The sequence below is a fragment of the Pyxicephalus adspersus genome, chromosome 2 (genome assembly GCF_032062135.1).
Source record: "Pyxicephalus adspersus chromosome 2, UCB_Pads_2.0, whole genome shotgun sequence".
NCBI classification, from domain to species: Eukaryota; Metazoa; Chordata; class Amphibia; order Anura; family Pyxicephalidae; genus Pyxicephalus; species Pyxicephalus adspersus.
Window position 1 is genome coordinate 93,039,565 of NC_092859.1, and position 14,305 is coordinate 93,053,869.

General features: G+C 35.4%; 1 protein-coding gene across 1 annotated transcript in view; it reads right to left on the reverse strand.

The window, feature by feature from the left end:
• The window catches only part of IMMP2L (inner mitochondrial membrane peptidase subunit 2), a gene marked incomplete at its 5' end in the record, with an annotated part of 413,525 nt that overhangs the window by 371,482 nt on the left and 27,738 nt on the right, over window positions 1-14,305 (reverse strand).

Consider the following 14,305-nt stretch of genomic DNA (forward strand, 5'->3'; position numbering starts at 1 on the left):
GATGCTCAAGGCTTCACTGCACCTGAAGAAAAGATAATTACTATCAATAACCATGAAGCTGATTAAGGATTTCATTGCCATTATAAAACTTCCAAGAACTTCAACATAAAGTCTCTTTTGCAAATGTAAATGTGTCTGACACAGACTATGATATTTGTTTAACGTTGTCCTTGAATTCCACGAAATTGAGTAAATCCTATGTTTAAAATAACATTAGCAATTTATGTATCGTCAAACTCACACCAGTCGAGATAATTGAAAACTACAGACATTCAATGGAAATTCTATCCCAAAAGGAGAGACTAAATCCCACCCGATATGCTACAATACAAGCAACTAGTGCAACCAGTGCAAAACTACTGTGCCAAAAAAATGTGATTTTTTTACGTCAATTACGAGTCAAACATTACAAATTTTAAGATTCTTTGCTAAAACCAACATTTTACTGTGAATCACAATAGGAGACTATACATTTAAAGTGGTGATGTTTACAGACAATGCCACTCAGACTCACCAACCCATGCACCAATTCTATTTTAACCTTCCTGTTGGTTTTTATGGTTTAAACAAATCCCACCAACAGCGCTGTTCAAATTCAAGGGGAAAAATAATAAAATCTAGAAATGTACCTTAAGCTGAAAATGAAAGTTAGTCTACCTAAATTATAGTCACCCTCTAATTAATACTGCACCACTAAGAAACTGAATGGCATAAAATAAATCTGGTCAAACTCTTTACCAATTCTACTCCTTAGATAAACATGTACCTGAAATATACACTATAGCACAGCACCAAAAACCCACCATCTACTGTGAAAAGAAAGCTCTGATGCTCCCCCCACCCAGGATGGTAGCGAAGGAGAGGCTCCCAGACCACCAGATCCTAAATAGACTCACCACTGATAAGCTGGTGCTCTGCTTTGCTAGAGATGCTTCTGTCTATAGTTCTATGGCAGATCTAGTGGAACTCGTGAAAGGTGAAGATGTTGGTATTGCTTTCGTCCATATTAGCAAATAGTGAACTTGGCAGAGGGATATCAAATACCAACCATAAACCATAAATAATGTCTTAAACCGAAGCATTTGTTGATAAAAGGAGATGGAGAAAAAAGGCTGAGCAACTCCATGCAGCTGACCCAGTGGCTGACATGGCATTAAGGAGAGTCCCCCCAGTGCTCGCCAGAAAAACATTATCTGCCAGCAGCCTGCACAACTGGAAGAAAAAATAAAGACATCTTCCAATCATACAGCACTTTTCCAAATAAATAGCTGTTCCCCACCAGATCATGACAGGCAGGGAGAGCACAGGAAAATTAAAGAGAGTACACCTCCAACGTTCAAACGCTGCGGACGCAGATGCCAGCATCTGTGTAGCCTGGCGATGCCTGGTGTCATTGGCAGGGAAGCAAATGCCGCGCACCGCTGGAGGACGCCTCGGGCACCGCTGGAGGACACTGCTGGAATGTGGGAACCAGGTAGGACTTTAAAACTCCCTGGCAATTCCACCAAGAGTGTGGTGCGGGGCTACCACTTTTGACACTGAAAATTAACACCTAGCCACACTCAGGAATATCGGCGAGGAGGTTAATATAAACAGTAGAGAAAGATACTGTCGAGTGTAACTGAATTCTGAACAGTTAGGGTCATGCAAACGTCTTCTAGGGGGCCCATTGGTTTCTAGCGGCACCTCTGCACACCAGCCAACAGTGCACAGCAATGACCATTTTCATTTTTTTATTCCTTTGGGGTGAGGGAGCTGCTGTAAAACTTCGCTTAGCTAACATGCAAACCAGCACATTGGCATTTTAGAAGAGGAAAGGCACTGTCAAAAGAAAAGCACCCTGGTCAGCCTAGCACTTGCCCCCGGACCCTGGCCCCATCCAGCATGGCTACTATGGTTAGATTTTGATACCTCTTGTGTGCTACATATTGTTGTATAAAATGTATAATAAAAGATAATATGGATTACTGCTTTGAATGTTAGTGGCAACTGTCATTTTGTAAACTCAGTTTAGTCAATGTAGTTTTACTTTTTTTTTTTTTTTTTTAAATTAGGTTAAATTAGTTACCTTGTTGAATTTTAATGAGCTTCTAGTCGAGTATTTCTTGTAATAGAGATGGCATAACAGCTCAACAAGTACTTCAATGTACCAGTTAATTTTAATATATCTTGATTTTTGGATCTTTTCGTTATTCTCCCCTCTAGCTTATTACCAAAAAGACTTTTTTGCTTTTATAGAGAACCAAGATCATTACTTGTTTAACTTTTTCTTTTTCTTTTTTTCAAATAAAATGGCAACCAACAATAAATCAATTGCACATGTCCTTAAAAATAATTCTGCTCTCTAGAAGAAAAAGTTGACTTTACCAAATTGCCTCTTATTAATAAAAAAAACATTATACTTTACAGAACATGTCCCTGTATATACACCAGACTTTTTTTAGTCAAGGTTCACAATAGTAGTTAGGTGAGTTGTATACTTAACATTAATGAAAAGCAAAAACTCATGGGTATGGCAGAGAGTCCTTTATAATAGCAGAAGTTTGTGATTTGCAAATAAATGAAACAGATTACTCTGATAATGACTGAGAAAAAATATAGTACTTCTTTACCTGGAAAAAATGTTATAAAAAAAAATAAGGAAGAGTCAAATTATGCAGTTAACCTTAAATGATTTTTTTGTGATTTGATAAATCAGGTCACAGAGCATAAATTGTTTGGATTAAAAAAGATGACATTCTAAGTATTTATCCTTGATTAGCACAAGTTGACTAAACTGTCTAAAATAGTATACACATAGGAGCGTCCATCAGTGATCACTCACAGGCCAGTGACAACAAAGAGCCGTCAGCAAATTACTGCTCAAGAAAGATTGCATGAAGGTCAAATTTATTCTAGCTACAGAATTGCAAGACGTGATGTACAAGGATAACAATCTAAGCAGCAACCATCAAGAATTTTTTGAAGACCTTTCCCATCCCAATGATGGAGAATGTAATTTATGTGCAAAAGGAAGGCAATAACACTTTTTTCTCCAGTTAAATGTATTTAGACATATACATACTTAGACAAACATACAGTATGCCACGCACTGACAATTTTAATTTAAAACATTTAAAATAAAACCCCTTGTGATTTTAGTGATTTTCTCTGTAATTCAAGTAACACTGTTTTAATGTAACCATTTAACTTGTATTCAGTTGAATGAGTCTTTTGTGAAGGTCTAGTCGTTGCTGCCACCCTCTGTTCTGCTCCAGTTTATAATACTGCCCATATGTTCATGTGTTCTGATTAAAAGTACACCCTGATGACAAAGAAAAGTGCAAGACACTTTATTTTCGGATCTTAACCTTTTGTAAAACAAAAAACAAAAAAAAAAAAGATAGGTTTCAACTGTCACACATCTGCTACTTAAAATGCAGTTCATGTAAACATAAAACCTCAATTATCTTGTCACAGTAGTGTACATTGCTAGGTTAGTAATGCTGTATTAATGAAGAGCAAAACTTGTCTCTCCATCACTGTCAACACCAATGCAGGCAGATATATAATTGTATATATACATACATCCACACTCAATTTAGCCGTGGTTCTTACACATATGATAACTATAAAGGAACATTATAATAATCTTTTAACCATTTCAAGGTTGAAATTAACTACATTTTACCATAAATATGTCCGATAATTACCAGAGGGCAGTATATCAGAAGCTCAAGTTTACATACATAAGCCACAGTAATGACATCCATCTACTTCCCCCAGAACAGCTCTGCACAATGTTTTGGGTGAAGCCCACAGTGCTGCTTGCTCTTGCATAAAGCAGACATTTTACCGAGGGATTATGTAAACTGACATTCTGACCTGGTTCTACAATAAACAGTTGCCTGGTTGGGTCCTATCCACTGCCTTTATTAACCTTCTGTATCACTGACCCAGAATATACAGCTTGCGTGTTCAGCTAATTGTTGAAGAACTTGTCACAAACCATTTAACTGATATTCAGTTTGTTTAAGGTGTGGCTGAAAATACTGATACCAGAAGATGAGCCTTATACCCAGGCAATTAGCATTTGCTGCAGAAAAGCACCGTTCACCATTTCTTTTGAGCAATCAAGACCAACATCTCCACAGGTATTCAAATATTTCTTTTCATCATATATTCTTTTTTTATACTTTGATTTTCCACTGAGCTTGGAACACAAATTTCAGGCAAATATCATAATTGTTTTGTAGATTATCAAAGCATATCAGATTGCAGCATGTTTGGTTTGAAGATGAAAATGTACAGTACAGCATAAACAGCTTAATAATGGCCTTGTCAGTGAAAACTAGCAGGCTATTACACAAGTAATTCCAAAAGCCTCCCTGCAGATTTCACAAAATGCTAAACTGGCATACTGAAGGTTTAATTGTGCTACAGGAATACACCGTACCAAGGAAATGTTTTATAGTCAAAAAGAATAATGACATAAAACACAGCACAGCATTTAGAGAAAAAGGAAAACCAGGTAAGAAAAGAACATTAACATAAAAAGTTACAAATTTAGGCTATTTCTACAATAGATTAAATGCCATTAGTTACAGTTGAAACAAAAGTAGAAAGGTTTTTGCATTAATAAAGTGAAGGTAAACATTGGTCTACATAATGCAAACACTTATGTAAACATTATAAAAGTTGTCTTTTCTGTGCACAGACTCTAGAGCACTAGGACTGACCACATGGCCAAGTACAAATACAAAAAGTAATGTAGGTGCACCAAAGAATTTATTTTTTGGTTACAGATATCGTCAAATATCAGATTCTAAGCACCCAATCTCTACAGGTACCTTTAATCACATATAAAAAAAAAAAAAAATAGATATCTTTATTCAAATAAATTTAACTTGCATCTCATTCAAAATAAAGTTGAATATCTTGATAACCTGTGACTAACAGAAGCACTTATATCCTGCCGCAGGGACGCAGATGACAGCCATCGCCAGGTTATACAGATGCCCAGCCGGCATCGCCAGGGGAAGAAGATGCCGGACATCACACTGGAGGACGCCACGAAATACCGCTTACCAAGTAAGCTTTTTAAACTCCCTGGCAATTCCAGCTAGGGAGGTTAAACCGACAGTTTACAAAACTGTTGCTTTCTCTTGTCAAGTTTAATTACATAGATTAACAAAAAAACATTAACAGAAATGTATAGTGACAAGGTAAAAATGTAATCAAATTTTTAAAAACTGAAAATAGCGACAAAGATTCAAAAATGTCAACTTGTCATTTGTTTTTTTTTTTTAATATAAATGGTTATAAAGAGTCATTGAATCTTAAAAAAAAAAATAAAGAATTCATATTTGTATTTTTTCCAATAATTGGAGCAATTCTACCATATAAACTCAAATATAAACCAAGGTACCTACTTTTACCTGAAAAACTGGGTATAAACCTTAAACAATAAATGTGACCATCAATGCTAAACTTTGAAAACAAAAAGCAAAACAAATGCCAATAAAATATATGTTAATATATAATGTTGATTTATATTTGAAAGGGGAAAAATTCACATGGGTGTGCTCTCTCATGCATGCCTTTTCTGAATTTGATGTATAGGAGGTTACAATGAGCTCCGGATAACTCCAAAACAGACATAAGCATACAATTCCTCTTTATACCATAGCCTAATCATAGTTCTCTAATTCTTGGGCTGTGTCCATTATTGGCAGCAAACTGAACAAATGTGAAGGGTAAAAATGCATTTACATATTCAAAGGTAGGAAGCAGTAAATCACCTGGGCCAATATGGCCAGGGTATCCTATAATAGTCAAATGTGGACACAGCAAGTCTTGAAAAATAAAAATTATTACTAATATTACTAGATTAATACCAATACCTTGAAGTGCCTAGCACCAAGGTTTAAATTTAAAACATCTCCTGGCTTTAATTTGCTTAACAATTTGAACTATCTACCAATGACCTTCTTTAGTCGCCAGCTAAAATTGAGATAAATGCATAAGGTTGTAAAAGTGCAATTTAAATTTCTAAGGACCAATGTAAATTACATTTGTGCTACCCAACATATGGATATATTAATACCAATCGTGATGAATTCCAAATGGCTCATTATGATCAGCACTTTGATGATGAATTGGGAACTAATGCATAATGATGGGATACTGAACACATTGCCCCTTTAGAACTCCTCTGGAACACTGAGTGCTTTTCTGAAAGTGAATTACTGCAGAAATACTTACCACAGAGGAAATTGCTAACACAATTATTCTCTGCCTCAGTAAAAATCTAATTCTATTACCTTCAGGAAACAAAGTCAGCTAAATTAAATGACAAAAAATATTGCTGTACTTCAGAAAGAATCAACAAGGTGTATTTCCAACTCAAACAGAAAGTCATAAACATGACTTGATAGACAATTCCATAATGCAAAGCAAGCACTCACACACTACTTTTTCTCTGAATGCACTTGTTAAATAAAATCAACAATATATCAAGATTTTTTTTTATTCACATTCTATTAAACTTCTGCTTGAATATATCCCATTAAAAATTGCACATTTTGGCCCTATGTAGCCAATACATTTCCAGGGATCATAAAAGACTAGCTGTTCAGGCTTCAATTTATAAAAAAGTAAAAAAAAAGTGAATATGTCTTTCATTTGATACACTGTTACTAAAAAGAAAAAAAAAGAAAGGAAAAAACAAAATGTATAAATGTACAAGTAGAAACCATTATTTGCTAAAGGCTACCGATTACATGGTTAATTCCAACAATGATCAGCAACCACTTTAGTTAGTTAGTAAAGAGTGAACTTGTCACTGACTACCAGGTTTTCCAGCAGTCATGCAAAGCCTAAACTGCTGCTAGTTGTTATTAAGGTAGCATTTATGAATGTATCCTTAGCTGATTCTGAGAACTGTAGGCATTCAGAGATCCAGGAGATGGTGAGGGTTGTTTATGGTTTAGGAGGCATGAGACAATCTTTATATCATGTACGACTGCCTGTACAGTTTAAAAAACCAACTCTGCCCTTCCTATATTAGGATAATGAAATTTTTATCATGATAATTTACAGCTATTCAACAGTTCAGACAAAGCATCGGGATAAAAAAAAAGTAACATTCAAATATTTACCATAGATGTGGCCTTTTTATTTTTTTTATTTTTTTATTTTAGGAAAGAATAGATGTAATTATAAACATTAGATTCAACATTGTAGAGACAGGCACATTGCTTCAATTTTATTATGTTAGGAAGAATTTATACTGTGTATTATTTCACCTGGTAATCCTGCCAGTACCCATTCCTACACTGTAATTAAGCGACAGTTTTGAAACCCTAGACAAGACATTCTCAACCAGGGTTCCTCCAGAACTTGACAGGGGTTTCTCGATCTGTGGTTGATTGATCACTGTAAGATGCCTCTGTAATTCCAGGGCAACCACCAATTGGGGGAGCCAATTTTTCCTACTAAATGACTAATAGGGATTTCCTGAGACCTGAAATTTGTTTTAAGGGTCCACAAGGGTTAAACGGTTAAGAAAGATTATCCTAGACCATGTGTTAGGACTACAGAATACATCCCTCTCTCTATAACATGTGGAGGTGTTACGTAGCACAGATATATGTACTGAGCAAGGCTACATACACGTATACACGTGCAATAACGATTGACGACCAATCGGCCGACAATCTTTGACAAAAAAAAGTGCACAGCGACTGGCCAACGAACAAGGAAAGTCACTGGAAACGAAGGACCATGCTGGCAGATCTGATTGGGTGAAAATCGTTAGCAATCTATTGTGTGTACGGTCATTCAGTGATGGTTCTGCAGTATACCTTCTCTAGTTCTCTAGTACACGTTACTTCCTGCATCGTTCAATCATATCTAGTGTGTGTACATTATTGGTGGATTATATTTGAACAGAATTGTGAACTATACAATCGCTCAAAATAATCATGCATAATCATTGATCGTCCGTCAATCATTTGTTTTGCAACGACAATTATTGCACTGTGTACGTAGCCTAAATCATAAAAAAAGTCACAAATCATGCTTGTGCAGTTACCACTTTATGTCTTCACTGAGTGTCTAGAGTCTCTAATGTTTAGCATAAGTCATTTAGCAAAAACAGCAGAATAGTAAACTTTAGCATGGAAAAGGGATTTCTCATCTCACAGCCCTGCCTCCCAATCACTGTATCCGAGCAAAGGCATTTCTGGATACGCTACACAGACTATTCTAGGAATTCCAAACACATGATTCTCAGACTTGATGACTATCATGACAGCTAGAAAAAGGCTGAAAGTAGAGGGCTAGAACATCACATATGGCTGGAAGACCTTGTTGGTCCATTACACAAGAAATGAGGTGGAATTAGGTCACCTCCAGTTCCAACTCCTGATGTTTTTATATGAAGGTCTCAAAAGTTTGTAGGTTAATGAGATCAATTGCTTCCACCACAATAAAGAACTATCCACAAGTGTGCAAAAAGTAAGGTAAGGCTGGAGCTCAACTTTAAGCTTTAAACTTTAACGTTTAATAATCTTTAGGAAGTGGGAACAAAGTAAAACGGCTACAAATCTCATCAGAAAAGGAAGTTCATCAAAAGTAAGTGACCTCAAAATAAGGAGTGTGTAAAGAACATCAAGATCTATACTAGACGACAAACCCCAAAGGATATACAAGTCTCAGTAGCTAAAATTGGGGAGACTAAAGCATTTTGGTAGACATTGGTATATGCTTTAGTCACAGCTATTATGAGGAAATGGCAAATGAAACTGGCATTTCACCTTAGGTTAGCAAAAAGGCACACAACAGATTCTTAAGTGGTTAGAAGTTCGTTGGTCTGATGAGACCCAAATTGAATTTTTAACCCTCAAAGTTAACGCCATGATTGGGAATAGACAAATGTGTTCTCAATATTCATATTATTCCCAGCCATAAATTAGGCCAGGCCAGTGAAAGCATCAAACTGAGAGGATCTTTTTTTCTGAAACAGTTTAAAAAGATGACGAGGATAGAATGAAGAAAAATAAAGAAAAATTGTATAAGAAAATCCACTACAGTCTACTAAATGCGTCAGTTGGGAAATTTGTTTTCCACTAATATGTGACCCCAAGCATGATGATGGATCAATTTTACAAAGAGTGAAGGGGGAAATTGCAATGTCCAAGTGTGCCAAACTGATAGATCCTGTTAATGAAAAATCAACCAATACATTGTGATTCTGTGACTATTCTGTCACAATATAAAATCATGAAAAGTTCAAAAGATTGAGGCCTTTTTTTTTTTTTTTTTCCAGAAACTGTATGTCAAGATAGAAAATGGCTAATAAGCACTACTAAAAGCCAGGGAAATCTGATAATTAAAAGATCATCACTAAAAGGAGTTTGACGCTGAAGAAATTGAGAGGGGAAAAAGAACGTAACTCTTGAAGAAAGATCAAATTCTTTTCTCAGCTATCTTCCTGTGTATTATTCTCACTATCTGGCAAGCAGCTACTGGTCATTGCTCCTGCGAAACACAGTGATCCTTGGTGATGTATAGTACAGAACAGCATAGGTGGATTGACTTATAGTTAAACAGACACAATAGGACAATAACCAAGGAAGCTAGTATATATTCATTGTACATGCATGAGAGACTTGATGATTTTTCTGTTGGTCCTACATTCCAGTGACTGACCAATTGTATTTGTGGTGGAGGAGGTTGAGCACGGAAGTGTCTAGTGCTTGGTACTCGTTCCACATAAGCATTTGCAATATTGGATGATGAAGAGTATGCAAACTTTTACTGGTTGTTGTCATGTAAACAATGTTAAAGAACCCACTAGAATGAAAGCAAACTATTCATGTGCTATGGACTTGGTTTACTGAAAACTAGACTCTGGTGAATACAATGGCAAGGTAGAATGACTATATTGTCTCTTCTTTTATTGATGGTAATATTCTATTTGCCTTTCTAGTGATTGGGGGAAAAAGGTCTATAAAAATCAGACACTCATGCTTTGACTCATTTTTACACACAGAAAAAATAAAAAAATGTATGAATAATTTAATAAAAGTAGAACTAAACTGAAGATAAAAAAAAAAAAAACTGACACACTTTCCTTTAATTCCACATATGCATTGATCATGCTGGAGAAGTCCTCAATTGGGTCCCGCGCCATCCTGGTGCAGAAGAAGCACTGGGCGTCACCATCTTTGGCCGGTACTGCTCAATGGTATACTAAACAAGTAACTAAAATAGTGAGTGAGCCACTGGGTACTTAAAGAGGAACAAATCTTCATTTTAAAGTTTGAATGATCAGGCAGGGTATTATTGCAGAAAGGGTCAGGCAATGTCCCTTCTGCAATATTGTTTTTTTAAGTGCCTGATCGCTCTGGGTTTCTGACATCAAAGCTAAGTAGCGCATAAAACACAATAAGGTAATCCCATGTGTATACGGTTTTTCGTTGACCCTTTATGACCACTACTTTTTAATCATTTAAATTCAGGATATAATTTTTATCAGATTTTTTACTGATAAAACATTGTGATATATTGCATTGCATATACCATCATATGCAAAAATACAGGTAAAAAATGTTTATCTTAACAGTCAAAATTCTATCCTGTTTAGGAGTTTAAGAAGCAATCATGTATGACTTGTTGCAGATAAGGGCACTTTACATCCTATCATAATTTCCATATGTTTTGCAAAACAGCTAAAGAGCTGACATGGCCCCAAGCAAGTAATTAGATACAGCCTTGAATGGGAAATAAGAAGCTTGGAGTTGGACGTGCTATTTATCCTGTAGGCAGCAAATGGAACTAAGAGTTTTACCAGCCTGGAAAGTTCAGATAGGAGTCTAATATCAAAGTAACCATGCTATTTACATGGACAAATACATGAGGATTCTTAAATATTGTATAGCCTATTTATTTAAATCAATATCACATCAGCTTGTTTTGAAAAATCATGTAATAGGAGTAGTTTTCGTAATTCATAACAAGACACACTGCTCTGTGAATAAATGAGGGGCAGCATTAAAAAAAAAAAAATTAAAAGAGAAGCCTCAGACATAATTTTACTCAAAGCTCAGGGTTTCTCTAAAGTTTCTTTTTTAACTAAGTGGACCAACGTAGCAGGGGGACAAAAACTGCAAAATGGAGATGCTACAGAAGACTATGCTGGATGGCAGACATGGTATAGGAGAGCTGTAATGCCTGTTAAGGTCACCTATGGCAGAGATGAGACTAAAACCTACCTTGTATATTGGGCAGCCCAACCATTGCTAAAGATAGCAGATACTGCTATAGATACTCACCTTTGTAAATGGAATTGCAAATCACTGCACCAAATTGCGAATTGCAGAGCTGTACTAAATGACTGCTAACAGCAAGGTGTAATTAAAGTATTTTTTGCAGAGAAAATCAGTGGGGAACATTCACATTGACATGTTAAAATAAATACAACAGACACACTAAAAAATCAAATAAACGCATACAGCATGTACACACAAATTCCTAAAATCAGGAACATAACTTTGCAGAACCAAATATTACATCCTGTGTAATCAAGGAACACCAAAACAGAGTTCACAAATTCCCAACTCTCCAAAACCAAAAGTGTAATCTAAAAGCTGAGTTGACTGGAGTCAAGGTAAACACCTACCACATATAATTATATTTGTATCGGTAAAAATCTAATTTGTGTTTATTGTATGCACTAAATTTTCAATACAGTATGAAAGATGCATAACTAGATACCAGAGAACAAGACTTGGTAAGCATTAATAAGGGTGAAATACAGAGTAAAAAATATTTCCACTAAAAATTTCTCCAATGCTTCCAAACATATTTTGCACAGACATGGGAGTGATTTGTCCATTTTTTCCCCCGTTAAAGAGACGGCGACTGGAACATAAAAAACTGTATATATTTTTAGAATCTGTTCCAGACAGAATCACAGATGGACATGTTTAAAGTTATGTTTCTGATATTTTGAACTTTGGTGTATCAGTTGTATACTTTAATATATTACTTTCTTTTAACACACTGTATATATATTATATGTATCTTTTATAAGTAAATGTGTCTGTTGTATTACTAGTGTTTTCATAGGTCACCCAATCATCATGACCTTTGTGTGGGAAGGATATTTTTGCAAATTCTGTGAGTTGGGGAATTTGCTATTATTAAGGCTGTTTAGGCTGATAAATGTAGGCAGTTTCTAAATGATCTCCAATAAAGATATTACAGAGAACTTCGATTGTGCTGGAAGTTTGTCTCTGAATCAAATGTATAGTCGGTGAAAGGGGCTGTCTCAGTACAATGCTGGGAGAGTGAGCAGAGAGCTAAGCAGCTGCATTTCTGATCAGGTATATAAGTGATAAGTCTAGAAACTAACATTTTGAATATTTTCTTTTTATAATAGAAATGGTTAAGAGGATTCAAAGCAATTGGTCAATGTGTTTCTTTGGCAATACCAGCCCCAATAACAGGAACAAAAATGCTAACCATTAGCAACCAGCTCTGCATTCATATCCACTCAGACCTGATAAAGGGAGGTGTAATTACCCTGAAGCCCACAGAAATTAACCAAGGTCTTCCCACAAAACCACAACCTGTACAGGGATGCTACATGCAACCCACCCATTTCCCTGATACTCTACTTAGTGCCTTGTTACCACTCTATTGTTTACTATTCGCTTTTGGATGCTTTGTTTGGCAGGCTAGATAATGTCTCTAATGCTTTGGGACATGCATGCATTGCAAAATTTAGCCACTAACAAAAAATGAACAGGGGCTTAAAAAGACATGTATTGCATGTATTGCTAAAACAAAAAATGAGGTGCTAAAGTATATGTAAACTGAAGTAACATACCGTAATTACTAGAATAGGTGACCACTTACCTCTGTGCCCGTGCCATTTCGGTGTTTTAAATTTCCATGTTTCTGGCCATTTTAGTAATCTTTTGTTTGCAAAAAAATGGAGATTGTCCATCACCATGACCATGGGACTTCTAATTGTCTCCTTTCTGAAACCTATCTGGAAGAGAAACTTCCCCCAGGGACAGCAAATATAGCTAAAAATTTCAAAACGTTTTCCTCGCCATTGGCAAAAAAACATCATACATTGCCACATCAAAAAAGTACGACAAATTCTGCTCACTGAAAATCGGTGCTGAACTTTGGAGATCGTTTTCTATCTTACAATACCATGTTCCCTCTCATGCTTCTTAAAAATATTTTAGATAGCTCATTAGGTAATAAGACAATCTAGCATTTGGTTTTGAAGTTCTGGATATTTTTCTTTTTCTGAACTTTACAGTGAACATCTTTTTCTATTTATATTGTCAGTTAGTTAGCAGTTTGATAATTTGACAAAATACATTTTTTAAATGGACACTTTATTTACATTTGGATTCAAATTTTTTCTTTAGCAGCAATAATACCTTTTTATTAAACCATGTCATCAAATTTCATCTAAGGCTGCAAGACCAACTTGGGTGTTCTTTATATTTTGCATTATCATACTTTTTACCTGGATTTTTAATAGTTAAACTTTATATGTACCTATAACTAAGGTACTATATATATGCTATACTATGTGAACAGTAAATCAAAACCACATAGTTGTAGCTGTATTAATATAAAAAACAGGAACTTTTATGTTTGATGCACTAATTGGTACAATTGGAGTTAGCAAAAGTAATTACTCTGAGGGTTTAAGTTTGAAAATAGTTTACAGTGAAATAAATTGTAACAAATAATTGGGAGAAGGTAGAACACTGAAACAATAAGAAGTTACTGGATACCCATGGCATAAACAACTGGGTGCACTAAATTTGCTGTGTTTTGCCACACCCCTTTTTTTACCACCCGGCTACAGCTTCCTACCACCCGGCTGAAAAAAATTTCTGGGGAGAACACTGGCTATACTATGTGAACAGTAAATCAAAACCACATAGTTGTAGCTGTATTAATATAAAAAACAGGAGTTTAGGAGTTTAAATATAAAAAAACACTTTTATGTTTGATGCACTAATTGGTACAATTGGAGTTAGCAAAAGTAATTACTCTGAGGGTTTAAGTTTGAAAATAGTTTACAGTGAAATAAATATTCTACAAATTAGAATTTTGACTTTTTATTGAGTATAAACATTTCCCTCATATAGCGACAACATATTACTCAGCACTGTACATTTAGGAGGGTTTTTAAATGGCAGACAGATACAAGTAATGAAACAGGAATAGCAAAGGTCTGAAATGGAAGTCCTTCTATTTCTTTTTACATCAGGTTTACTATAAG